Here is a 14,589-nt window from a genome sequence, read left to right as displayed (position 1 = left end):
TACGACAGGTGGTAGACCACAAATGGTTCAAATGGCTCTGAGCACTATGGGACTTAACTTCTGAGGTCATCAGTCCCCTAGAAATCAGAACTATTTAAACCTAACTAACCTAAGGACATCACACACATCCATGCCCGAGGCAGGATTCGAACCTGCGACCGTAGCGGTCGCGCGGTTCCAGACTGTAGCGCCTAGAACCGCTCGGCTACTCCGGCTGGTGGTAGACCACACCTTCATCTCTTATCGACCTCAATGAATTCTAGTTCTAAAAAAAAAAGTAACAGCAGCCAACAATATGGTGAATGCGTATGTTGCGATGGTTTAGGCAAGCTACAGTATGATCTAGTACGGACATTATGAACAGTATTAATGGTATGCTTCCGGGTGTTCTACCGACGCTGTTCACACCATTAAATAATCACGCGGAGAAAAGCTGCGTTTTTCTAAGCGCAGTAGGTGATCTAACTACAAAAACCACATCCATGCCGAAAGACCACCAAACCCAAACCCTTCTGTCGAACTGTCGCAGGGTGCATCGTCTTTAGCGACTCCACTCTTTTCCAGTCATCCACTGTTCAGTGACGTTGCTCTTCACAAAATCTCAAGCTTCGCTTAGTTTTTATTCCTGAAACGAATGGCTTACGAGCAACTGCTCGACAATTGTATCCGATTGTTTTTAACCCCCTACGCACAGACAATGTGTTAGCTGCAGTGCTAGCTGGTAGCCATTTGGAACAACTGATTCCTTCCACTGGTTTCACGTGACTTTTTGAACCGCCCTCCTAAGTGCTCGACGATCCGTGTCTGTCGGTTCATATAGTCTGCCAGGATTGTGTTTAGTTGCGGTTGTTCCTTTGTGTGTCCACTTCAGAATCGGAGCAATCGACTTGGCCCGTTTTAGAAGTGTTGAAATGTCCCTGATTGGATTTGTTACTCAGGTCACCTCCAGTGACTAGTGTGCTTTCGGAATCACCGAGCCTTCCTGACGAGGCCATTCCGCTTTTACTGCTCCGCTACTAACAACACGGTACTTTCCTCCTCGTTTTACACTGATGCGTCCGCTTCTCGTGACATTTTGTGGTCAGTTCTGCATTAAATATGGGTGCCCGGTTACTTCTGATGAGACAGTGTATATTAGATAACATGGTATACCACTAACTTATCTCTCTTATACGGGGTGAGTCACCTAACATTACCGCTGCATTTATTTTGTAAACCATATCAAATACTGACGAATCGATTCCACAGACCGAACGTGAGGAGAGGGGCTAGTGTAACTGGTAAATACAAACCATAAAAAAATGCACGGAAAAATGTTTTTTAACACAAACCTACGTTTTTTTAAATGGAACCCCGTTAGTTTTGTTGGCACATCTGAACATATAAACAAATACGTAATCAGTGCCGTTTGTTGCATTGTAAAATGTTAATTACATCCGGAGATATTGTAACCTAAAGTTGACGCTTGAGTACCACTCCTCCGCTGTTCGATCGTGTGTATCGGAAAGCACCGCATTACGTAGGGATCCAAAGGGAACGGTGATGGACCTTAGGTACAGAAGAGACTGGAACAGCACATTACGTCCACATGCTAACACCTTTTTATTGGTCCTTTTCACTGACGCACATGTACATTACCATGAGGGGTGAGGTACACGTACACACGTGGTTTCCGTTTTCAATTACGAAGTGGAATAGAGTGTGTCCCGACATGTCAGGCCAATAGATATTCAATGTGGTGGCCATCATTTGCTGCACACAATTGCAATCTCTGGCGTAATGAATGTCGTACACGCCGCAGTACATCAGGTGTAATGTTGCCGCAGGCTGCCACAATACGTTGTTTCATATCCTCTGGGGTTGTAGGCACATCACGGTACACATTCTCCTTTAACGTACCCCACAGAAAGAAGTCCAGAGGTGTAAGATTACGAGAACGGGCTGGCCAATTTATGCGTCCTCCACGTCCTATGAAACGCCCGTTGAACATCCTGTCAAGGGTCAGCCTAGTGTTAATTGCGGAATGTGCAGGTGCACCATCATGCTGATACCACATACGTCGACGCGTTTCCAGTGGGACACACTCTATTCCACTTCGTAATTGAAAACGGAAACCACGTGTGTACGTTTACCTCACCCCTCATGGTAATGTACATGTGCGCCAGTGAAAAAGACGAATAAAAAGGTGAAACATTCTGGCAGATTAAAACTGTGTGCCCGACCGAGACTCGAACTCGGCACCTTTGCCTTTCGCGGGCAGAAGTAAAGCTGTGAGTACCGGGCGTGAGTCGTGCTTCGGTAGCTCAGTTGGTAGAGCACTTGCCCGCGAAAGGCAAAGGTCCCGAGTTCGAGTCTCGGTCGGGCACACAGTTTTAATCTGCCAGGAAGTTTCATATCAGCACACACTCCGCTGCAGAGTGAAAATCTCATTCTGAATAAAAAGGTGTTAGCATGTGGACGTAATGTGCTGTTCCTGTCTCTCCTGTACCTAAGGTCCATCACCGTTCCCTTTGGATCCCTACGTAATTCGGCGCTCTCCGATACACACGATCGAACAGCGGAGGAGTGGTACTCAAGCGTCAAATTTAGGTTACAGTATCTCCGGGTGTAATTAATATTTTACAATGCAACAAACGGCACTGATTACGTATTTGTTTATATGTTCAGATGTGCTATCAAAACTAATGGGGTTCCATTTAAAAAAACGTAGGTTTATGTTAAAAAACATACTTCCGTGCATTTTTTATGGTTTGTATTAACCAATTACACTAGCCCCTCTCCTCACGTTCGGTCTGTGGAATCGATTCGTCAGTATTTGATGTGGTTTACGAAATATATCCAGCGGTAACGTTAGGTGACTCACCCTGTATATTATTATAAATAGGTTATAGTTAGACGAAAGGGAGTAATCAATGTTTCTTTTCCTTTTTACTCTCGTTTTAAATCTGAAGATGGCCTACAGCGATAATAACAGTTACATAAAACTCATCTAGACTTTTGGTAACAAAATTTCTCCCGCGACAAAGTGCCTTCTTTCTGTCCACTCCACTCTCTGCCATCAAGTTTGCATTCAGAACTGCTCGGCTCTGTATCGTGTTTGTTTTCCTGACACTATCAGTTGTTCGTTAACAGTGATAAATAGCAATGTAGATGAGTGTACTGATGAAAAATTAGCTTTGATATGTATCGCGCGTAACGAGTTCACTCAACGTAACGGAAAAGCGGCACGTCGACGATATGTGAAACTGTTACTACGGCAACAGCAAACAGTCCCAGCGCCATCGCATATCTTTTCTTGTGTTCTAAGTTTTGGTTATTACATATTACTTGCTTTTTCCGCTGTTACGAAGGTATTTTCGCAGAAACATAAGTAATCGTAGTAACCAAACGAATTAATCAAACTTAATTATTTGCCTGTAACGAGCCACCGGAGACCACGCCTCCCGTATAGCAAAATACTATGGAAGCATCCGTCAATAACCTCTGAGATCTTGTCTGTGGGATCTGAGGCATCCTGTATAGAACATTTGTGTGCCATCGTGTAAAATTACTGAAAGAATTCCGATCGTGCAAACATTTTTACGAGACGTGACAATGCAAGATCAATCGAATTTTAATGACTCCCTAATACTTGAGTATTTCTCAATTTGTCCAACTGTCGTTCGAATAATTTCTTTTGGAGACCTGCGAAAAGATACGAGAGAGAGAGAGAGAGAGAGAGAGAGAGAGAGAGATGGCTAAATGGCTCTGAGCACTATGGGACTTAACTGCTATGGTCATCAGTCCCCTAGAACTTAGAACTACTTAAACCTAACTAACCTAAGGACAGCACACAACACCCAGCCATCACGAGGAAGAGAAAATCCCTGACCCCGCCGGGAATCGAACCCGGGGACCCGCGCGTGGGAAGCGAGAACTCTACCGCACGACCACGAGCTGCGAACGAGAGAGAGAGAGAGAGAGAGAGAGAGAGAGAGAGATATTCTTTTGAGCACTGGCGGATTTTGTATTCTTTTGTTTCACAGCTTTAATTTGATTACGAACTGTGACGAGGACAGCACAGAAACAATATATTGATAAATGCTTTCGATTAAAATATTCTCTTTGTGTTCTTTGAGTCTGATGTCTGCTCATTAATAGCAATGTATAGAATCGTGAGGTTTTTCACGCTGTGCGCTTCATTAACACATAATGTTATCGCAATGCATGTTGTTCCTTTCATTGATACTTGGTTGCAGCTAACGTAACTGTATTAAACTCAAAGTAACAAAGTTTTCTCTCTCTTGTTTTCAGAAGGAAAGATCCCCTGAAGCGTAGCTCACTACTGGACCAACTGTAAGTACGCTTGGAAGATGTTCAGTATGAAATCTATTTATAACTTGTATAAACGCCGAATGTTGTAATCCAAAGGCAAAGGAACATGGTATCGCTCTGGAACGCACATATCGCGTAGAAACATCATAGCATTTTTATGTCTATTATTGGAGGCGCAGAGGCATGACTCAAGGTTTCAGGTCTTGGAAATGGAGGGGTGGAGGAGGTGTCACAATTTTACACTGTCTCTCCTCCCTCCCAAACGTAATTTGCTATCACTACCACAATTACGATGCCACAGAAGCCTAGAATTTAACAATAATAAAATATATAAAAATTTTAAAATACCCGGTAATCATAATATCCTTTTACATCCGTGGTTAGTACTCCAGTTATACTCTCCTGGGGGTCATACCTGCAGACCCACCCCTCCTTTTATATACACCTAGTCAGAAACAACTGAATATATTTACCAGTATGCAGTAGCTGTTAACAGTCTTTCTACATCAGTCTATTTACATTGATTCTTTGCCAACAACTGTGAAGTTATGGCAGGGGCTACTTCCCATTGTACTACGTGTTATGTATTCTCACTGCTCTATTCTCGCATTGAGCATAAGAAGAATCCTTGCTTAAATCCTCTGCACACATTGCAATTAGTCTAATCCCGTCTTCGCAGACCCAGAGGTAGCGATGCATGGTGTAGTTTAGTACTGGATGTTTGTAATGAAAGTGCACCTACTCACTGAGGTCCAAGGCAGGCTGTAATTAAAGAATGGCGGCGAAACCTGGTCGATATCCTAATGTTTTAATGCAGAACGGATTTACGCTGGAATACAAATTACATCCAATTTTGGCCACCAGGTGCAAATCTGGCACTGTGTCTGCAAGAAAGACGTACAGAAATGTTTCCATATAAAGGAATTAGGAACGGGAAGCGGGAAGAAAAATTCAAACAAGAGAGAAAAGCACAGTGTTGATTTTATTATTAACCGATGCTTTCACAATTTGTTCAATATGAGCACGAGGGACGTCGACGAGATGTCTTACAGCACAAAACTTGCACCTGGTCGCTAAAATTGGAACTAACTTTTTCCAGCATAAATCGGTTCTGCATTAGCGCCTTTGTATATCTGCCAAGTTTAGTAGCCATTCGATAGTTACAGCCCACACCGGACCTCCATAAGTAGCCGCAGTTTAATTATAACCACACGGTATATTCCTAGATCCCTCACTGAATGTACGCAGCTTTTGTAGTATCACATGGGTACGTGCAAAGACGTAATCCAGAATTGTAGAAAAATATCTTACCTCACTTTTGATGTTTACAAGCGAGACATATATCCATTGTGCCTCACGTTTATTCGGTATACTCAAACATCTAACACAGTTATTCAAATACATTAAAGATTTTCATCTTCTATTACAAACGACTAAAAGTAACTGGGCCAAATACGGCTGTCCAGCGTGTTACATGGTAGAAGGTAACTCACTCACAGCGCAGTTTTTGTTTTCGCTTGACCGTCAATGAAAAATGGCACGCCCATATTTTTAAAACTGGTTCTACAAAGGTTGCCTCGCCCCTTTGAGCTCCGTGGGTCGGCAACCTGCTAAGCGGATGAGCACGCGTGTCGGCCGCTCTCTTTCACAGCAGGCTGAGCGATCACCAGCCGGCGGTATCGTGAAGTCAGCCACACCGTTGTTCTTGTTGTCAGCGTTATCGCGAAAGTGCGTACATCCTTACATAGCCTTCAGTGCCTTTGACTGAGTGCAGCAACATAGATGCCAAGTTCTGCTTTTCACCAGCCATGGTTTTCATTTACCTGTACTTTCCAGTTCCGTCCAGATTAAAGCTGTGTGCCGGATAGGGACTCACCCCGGAAGCCTCGCATTTCGGAGACAATGATATTACGAGCCCCTCCCCCCACCCCCAAACACACAGCTTTATTTTCGCCGTTACTTCCCTGACTATCGTCTAAGTGTCACGGAATATTTTACTCGGCAATAAAAATCGAAATAAAAATACTGAGTTACAAAGAAAAATTAATTAAGGGAAACGGTGGATGTTGAATAACATTGTTAGTAATTTTTTGAAATCAGAAGTAGTTTAAAGATGGTAGGAAAGCTTGGGGATAGGTTTTAGATACTTGGCACCAAAGTCCAGTCGGGCCAGGGATACTTCAGAAAGACATCGAGCCCAGTGCCCACCACAGATTCTTGTTGTTACTGAGCTATGTGCAGTAACTCAATATCTACTCTACAGGTACAATTACCTGTAAAGGCTTGGATTTTGTAAAAGAAGTTGTCATCTGCCCTATTATTTGGTAAGTTTGGCCATGCTCCTCTGAGGTATCTGCTATGTTGATTGTTCGTTGTGTCCTGGGTCTCATGTCAGATATATTCTGTCATCATTTTTATGTACTGAGGGCGCTGAGCCTTTGTGATCGAGTCTGCCGTGCTATTGTCTTACTTCAATGGTGTTTCGTCTCTAATCGCACTCTGTAACTCCTCGTATGTGTGCTCTGGTCGTCTGGGCTATGTGAGAAACTATATTACTACGTGCTCTGGGGAACCTCTCTCCCTATATGTATATTTTTCCTTTTCTTTGCAATGCTTGCGGCGTAAATGCATTGTATAAAGGCCATGTCCTGTCACGACAGTCCCCTTGCGTCGGTATGTCTCATTCTAAGCGTTTCCTGATGTTGTGTAATAAAGTATAAACTCTTCGACCTTTATCACTGTTGTCCCATTCCCGTAGCCAGTATCCGACCGTCACCCCTTTAAGTGCCTTTCGTTTGTTATTTCTACCCGTGCTGTGATAGTTATACTGTCACGTCTTTCCACCTCCAGCCAATACGCTGCAGCCCAATACATGATGGTGCAGTCTATTGGATAGATTCCGAAGACAGCACACAGAACTTCATGTGATGCGGTCCAGAAAGCTTTAATCTACAGCTTAATATTTAGCACTCAAAAGTCAACACACAAAACGGCAGCACGAAAAAGGTAATTCACTGAATATAGCTGCACTTTTTGGAGCCGAACCAAAAAGAGCATAAAATAAATGGTTACAGTTGCATTAGAAAAATTGCCCTGAGGAGTCATTACACTAGACATAGCTACACAGGACACAGACATGGTCATCCTTACAAAATTACGCAAACAAGCTCTCACATCGAAGGGCTCCTTAGGTTTGTAAGATGATTCACACAGAAAAATTTGCTATAGTCGAACATGTTTCCAACGTCAATCAGTCGAAATAGGCTTTATCGACCCGTCGACATCGCTATCATAACATACGGTTTCAGACTTTAATAAAACCAGAGTAGCCAAAAGGATTAGACAATCTTGTCAGCAGGTAAACGCCGGGCAGTACTTGCTTTCGCCGCATTCCAACGGCTTCGCCAACGGAGGTCGCTGATTAATTACGCTTGTCTTAAGTTTTTTTCGCTTTGCTTGTTTTTATAATCATGTAATTTCTTAGCTCTTTAAACTTGACGCACGGGTATAATATCAAAGTTACATAAAAATTCCGCCATAGTTTTTCGTGATAATGTATTGTCACTTAGCCGTTACATTTTTCAATAATTTGAAAAAATTTATTTCATTTTCTTTTTTTAATTCATTTCGTTTTATTACTTTAACAAATTTTAACACATTTTAGTTCCAGAATACTAACTAATTGTACGTTTTTTCTTAATTGTCCGTGCATATGTCACATGTGTGTACAGTAGCCTGTACTGACGAGTTTACGTCACAGATATGTTCGATGTGTCGCAACTGCACCACCGTTTGCTGTCAACAAGGGCACCTCTGACGTTCTGACACTGCCGACATTGTCGCCCAGTTTCCACTATATTATTAAATCTGCTTGTCGACGAATGGCTAATTTTGGTTATTTTTCATAATGATACCGCTCTGGCTGTACTATATTAGTGTAGTACAAGTCTTCGTGTGTTTTAAACCGGTCTGTTTTATCACATTTTTAAACTCGTGTTTTCTATACACACGGACGCGTGCTGAAAAGTAATAAATCCGATTTTTTTATCTGAATACTCTTAACGGTTTTTAAATGAGACAGATTTATTAACACCCTACATCTTTATTCTTAGTTTCTGCTTATTTTCAGCCCTCTGCCGCTACAGGGCTCCGATTTGTAGGTTTAACATGGCAGTGTGTAAAGTAACTATGTCGGTGTGTGAGAGACTACCACAAAAAATAAATAAAAACGAATTCGAAGAGTTCGTCCACACACTAGCGTTGCGACATCTGTAACAATCCGATGCCTTGTGTTTACTGTCATCGATCGTCCACCACACCGTCCCGACTTGTTCGCCAATGATTTTCATCTGTTTCTAAAACGTAAAGAACAACTTCGACAATTTCAATTCGATAGTGATGAAGCGGTGTTAGAAAATGTGAGGTTGTGGCTCCATCGACAGAGTGAAAAATTCTACATGGTGGTATCAATTAACTAGTCTCTCGTTCGGAGAAATTTGTTCATCGCCAGGGTGAATATGTTGAGAAATAAATATGTAGATAAGAAGAATAAAGATGTAGTACCTTAATAACATTTGTTTAATTTAAAAAGCTTTATGAGTTTTCACATAAAAGATCGGATGTGATTACTTTCAGCAGGCATTCCTATATAAAATTAGTACCTTTTCATTATTTCTTAATTCATTGTTTGTGATCGGTAGATCGTCCATTAGTTGTATTTGGTTTTTCTTTTCATGGCAGATCTGAAGATGGTTAATAGTCATATCATCATATCTTCACTGAGGCAATGTACGTGTTACGTTCTGGAAGGTTATTGTTGAGCTCATCTGATTTTGGACTTACCAGGATTTCGTTCTCTTGGACTGTATCTCAAGAACTGTTTCGTCTGTCTCTTTTCTGCACTCTGCTCACATACTCTTTCCATACGTTTCTGTTATTTTATGTTGCAATGTTTATCCGCTCTACGTTGAGTTCTTAACGACTTGTTCATTTCTAATCCGGTCTTGGTGATGCAACCTTTCTCTATTCTTAGAAGTCTCATTTGAGCTGTCTGTATTCTGTTCTTCTCTCTCTTTGTGGCATCCCAAGTTTCACTCCAGTACAGCAGACGTCACAGCAGTAATTTTATGAGTTTATTTTGTTTTTTTCTCTGTTTTTTAAATGTTCCATTAACAGCGCCATACATACAGTGAACCTGATAAAGCTTTTTCAGATGGGTCAAATGGTTCTAAGCACTATGGGACTTAACATCTGAGGTGATCAGTCCCCTAAAACTTAGAACTACTTAAACCTAACTAACCTAAGGACATCACACACATCCATGCCCGAGCCAGGACTCGAAACTGCGACCGTAGCAGCAGCGCGGTTTCGGACTGAAGCGATAAAGCTTGTTATCTATACATCTAGTGTACTAGTAAATTACTTGCTAAATTAAGAACAGTATAACTCTTAGCATAAAGCAATGGTAATAACATCCATATAACAGACTCAGCTACAAAAATAAAAACATAACTAAAGAAAAATGAAAGCAAACCGAAAACACAAACCTTACAAAACCGCAGAACAATACAGACATTACAATACACTCAGAAAAACAAAGCAGTAACAATCATACATAACTAACAGAAAAGGTGGTATACTTTAGCATACAAACCCAAATCAACACCCGGAATAGCAACTGTACTAAAGAAAAAGGATTTCATATTGCTTACAGATGAAGTGGCTGTTCTTCGAGAGGGGAGTATATTTATTTATTTATTTATTTATTTATTCGGCGTCTGTAAAAACACGTGTAAATGTAATTGTGTGGTCCAATATGAAAAAATTGTTAACTGATTTTTACTTCCACGAATATTACGTGAGAATGAAAGTACATCAGTATGAAAATTAGCCTCCACGTATTCGTACTTTAAAGAGCATGGACTCAAAGATTGAAGTTATTGTGGACCCACACAACACTAGAAGAATACTCCTCTTACCATCATATTCGGGCTGTGGTAGTCGAATCCTGGCTTTCTGCGTAAGCTGAAAAGTAAAATCTTAAAACTAATGTTGCTCTACGCTGCGGCTCATTGCTGTGAAAAAATGTTTGTTAAATGTTAAAGCAGGCGGTCTCCCTGCTTTCACCATTATTTCGCTTTTTAGGTCTACGCGTAATGGCGTCCGTTGAAGCACCGGCCGCTATTATTGTGGAGCTGCAAATGTCTTACGAAAAATTAATTCAATGCAACGGACACGACAGAGGGCTCAATGTACATCGAAATAACTCACACATAAACTTTAACCTACTATATTAACAAGGTTAACAGCATAAATGCTTACATTACTTTTGTGCTACAAGATGTCACCTTCTTAACCCCAGAAACAAGCGAAGAAAGAGGAAGAGAAGAAAAATCTAGTAGCGTTCTCCTCCCTTATTAACATCATAGAGGTTTCCAGAATGAGATTTTCACTCTGCAGCGGAGTGTGCGCTCATATGAAACTTCCTGGCAGATTAAAACTGTGTGCCGGACCGAGACTCGAACTCGGGACCTTTGCTTTTCGCGGGCAAGTGCTCTACCAAGTGAGCTACCCAAGCACGACTCACGCCCCGTCCTCACAGCTTTACTTCTGCCAGTACCTCGTCTCCTACCTTCCAAACTTTACAGAAGTTCTCCTGCGAACCTTGCAGAACTAGCACTCCTGAAAGAAAGGATATTGCGGAGACATGGCTTAGCCACAGCCTACGGGATGTTTCCAGAATGAGATTTTCACTCTGCAGCGGATTGTGCGCTCATATGAAACTTCCTGGCAGATTAAAACTGTGCCGGACAGAGACACGAACTCGGGACCTTTGCAAAGGTCCCGAGTTCGAGTCCCGGTCCGACATTCAGTCTTAATCTGCCAGGAAGTTTCATCATAAAGGTTATTACATAAATAATTTACACTTTTATACTAAGATTAATATTTAATATTTCCTAAAAAACATGGATATTTTACGCCGCCTATGCGGTCGACACATAAGATTCATGTACAAGATTCCGTCGTGAGATACACCTCTCGTTCCAAGTTTTTTTTATCTTAAATGTCTTTACGGCACAAATGTCGCTGGGACGACACACAGACTAAGAAATGTATTCCAGTGACGTTTACAAACGGCATTAGACAAGCCACATAAATACCATGGAGGTGGTGTGTACCAGTTAGAATGAAATGAACGCAAGACAGTGTACCTGGGAATCTTAGGCAGGAATTTTAAAACCAGGTATACAGAACACGTAAGAAGCTGGAAGTATGAAAATGCCCATTCTGTCTTTCACGAATAGCTGATAAAACATGAACCATCTAACATGGAATGGAACATGAAAATCATTAAAGTGAACAATCACAGCAATACAACTGCTGACATTACTGGAAAACTCATATAAAAAGAGCCCTTGAAGTGAACAAGAAAGTAATTGATAACCAAGTCTCTCTCTCTCTCTCTCCCTCTCCCTCTCTCCCTCTCTCTCGTGAACACACACACACACACACACACACACACACACACACACACACACACACACACACGCACGCACACACAAAACAGCAGCAATAATAATACATCCACACACATAACAAATGCAATACTACCTACTGCAAACAGACACATTCAGTAGAACTTAGGTTATTTAGGTTTAAGTAGTTCTAAGGACATCACGCACATCCATGCCCGAGGCAGGATTTGAACCTGCGACCGTAGCAGTCGCGCGGTTCCGGACTGAAGCGCCTAGAACCGCTCGGCCACCGCGGCCGGCACACATAATCACATATCACTTCTGCAGAGCTCGGCTAACAAGCGCTATACGTAATCTACCTGGCGGGTGCATGGGAACGAGTAACGCGATACGCCAGACTCTCGCGGGTTATAGCAACAAAAGAACACGTTACTCGTTTGACCGTACCGCACCCCGTCAGCGCCCGTATAATTAAAGCCAGGTTCGCTAACGATCCCATTATCTGTCGGGCTGCCACGTGGGTCAAAGATTTATATTGTGCTGTTCATTAATTATGGGATCACAGCTTCCTGTCAGTTATTAATTAAAAAATTTAGTGCACGACCCTGTGACATGTTGTTTGTTACACCTTTTCCCAAACTGGTAAAGTAAGATCGCTGAAATAAAGTGAACCATCAAAACAGAATTTCAGTATGAATCAGCGACTTCACATGTGGTTTTAATTCTGGATAGATGATGATACCTGAACGCTAGACACTCTCGAGCACAATCATTTATTTTTTAAAATAAAGAAAGCCGATGTACAATAACGTGATGCGTGAAAAATTTTGACTGAAGCTGAGATGAAGTTATTTATGCAACATGTTTATTAATATGCGTTTGAGTTCATGTGTGGTGAACTAAGTGATAACGCTGCTGATTTTCTCCAAAATCCTCTTCGGAGCAAAGGCAGTTTGACTGAGAGATACTTCCCAATAAGGGACTTCATTCTTCTGCCGGGATACTTTTTTTATTGTACATAAATTGCATGAAAGAGTGAATGCTGAGAGCAAATAGCTTTTTGTACATGACTATTCAGGCTTCCCCGACGAATCTGTTGGAAATACACTTCCCGAGCTTGCTGCCGGATAGCATTGGACAACTCCAACAATATTTCGTCGAAACAGCTGTTCGTGACTTTGAAGGATCGCCAGTCGCACCTTGCAGCAGTAACAACAGCAACTGCCACCACTTGAAGATGAGGAACAGTTGTTTCGACGAAATGTTGCGGGACTTCCATAACATTATCCGGCGGCAAATCGTATAAATCTATTTCCAGCTCTCAGTATACTTGCACTCCTTGTTAAAAAAAAGTTAAAGTCGCATGGCATTAGTGGCCGAGAGACCTCGAATGGCAGGTTTACCGCCTAAATGGATAGATTGTCCCTGTCCTTCGTTCACCTTTCCTTCGGCAAGTAAGTGCGTAACTGTTAAGTGCAGATGACTAACAGAGTGTGTGTGTGTGTGTGTGTGTGTGTGTGTGTGTGTGTGTGTCTTAACTTCACGAGACACAGCAGAGAGGTTTGGAATTTAACCCAGGACATTGGCGTGAAGTCTGGTGATCGTTTCATATAGAACATTGGCGTGGTGATCATTTCATGCACTACCAGGGTTCGAACCGATTTACCTCGGGGTCGAGAGCCATTGCACAAGCGTGCGTTAGCGACCTCGGCTACAGAGATGAGTTTCTTCTTGTTTACATGTCTGTGTGTCCTGTTCACACAACCCAAATATATACTGCACCAGACTTGGTGTAAGAAGGAACATAATTCTTCCGACTAGGCGAACTCTTCCATTTGCCCACGGTTCACTCTCGATGACCCAGCGACCTTTGCAGTCGGAACTGGCGATGCCGTTTGATCAACATGGAAATCCGCAGAAGTCGTCTGCTTCAGAGTCTCACGTTCAGCAAAGTGCTCGGTATGATCTGCCCCGAAACACTAGGTGGCTGCTCCAGCACTGCAACAGGCTGTCAGATCTACCACAGATCGACACTATCATTCTTCACGGAGCAGGCAAATCTCTGACCTCCAAGTTCTATGATGACATTCAGCACCTAGTCGCCTACTCTTGTTTTCACCGTCCTTCAACCGCTCTCCATAGGTTCTCACGACAACAGTACGCTTAGAGCAGACCAACTTCGCCGTATCCAAGTTGCTCGTTCCCAGGCGCCATTTGTGGAAATCTTTTATGTCGTCATTTTCCCATTTTGAGCCCGCATTATCGCTATTATAGTTCGTCTTTGCTGCGCTTATGTACTTTCCTTACCTTGTCAAGTGCCCGGATCGCAGCCAGGCCTTATTTAATGTCGTAGTAGGCAGTCGTTGTAGTGTCTTACATCGTCATTGTAGATGTAACAAAGGCTGCACTCGTACTATACGCTTCTGAAGCTTTCCCGATAAATCGACGTTCACAGTTTTACGACCAAGTTGAATACAGTCCCACAGGAGTACGAGAGCATCAAGCGTCGAGCTGTGGCCGTAGCACACTCAGCTAAGACTAGTTCCGTCAGGCCTGTGTTCGAAGGACGTCAATTTTTCCTGATTTTACACCAAACACTTGTATCGCTACGACGAACCACCTGTCATAAATGCACTTATACACTGGTGTGCAAAACTTAAGGTCCAAAGTGACTTTCGCATGATGTATCACTCACAAGAAATGTAGCTTGATGAAGCTTGGACCATATATAGAATGCTCACCGCAAGTGCCCTAGTGTGATAGGCCCGCTATTGTTTTCGATATAAATAAATCATACGGC

At 42.3% G+C, this 14,589-nt stretch overlaps 1 long non-coding RNA gene across 1 annotated transcript in view; it reads left to right on the top strand.

Moving 5' to 3' along the window:
* Positions 1–14,589, top strand: part of LOC124789665 — a 712,930-nt gene that overhangs the window by 501,397 nt on the left and 196,944 nt on the right. The window contains exon 4 of the long non-coding RNA XR_007016151.1: positions 4,294–4,335. This is a non-coding gene — a long non-coding RNA (uncharacterized LOC124789665). The remainder of the gene's footprint in view (positions 1–4,293; positions 4,336–14,589) is intronic.

Source organism: Schistocerca piceifrons, chromosome 3 (assembly GCF_021461385.2).
Source record: "Schistocerca piceifrons isolate TAMUIC-IGC-003096 chromosome 3, iqSchPice1.1, whole genome shotgun sequence".
NCBI classification, from domain to species: Eukaryota; Metazoa; Arthropoda; class Insecta; order Orthoptera; family Acrididae; genus Schistocerca; species Schistocerca piceifrons.
Note: the sequence above shows the minus strand (reverse complement) of the source record. Positions and strands in the feature narration are given on the sequence as shown.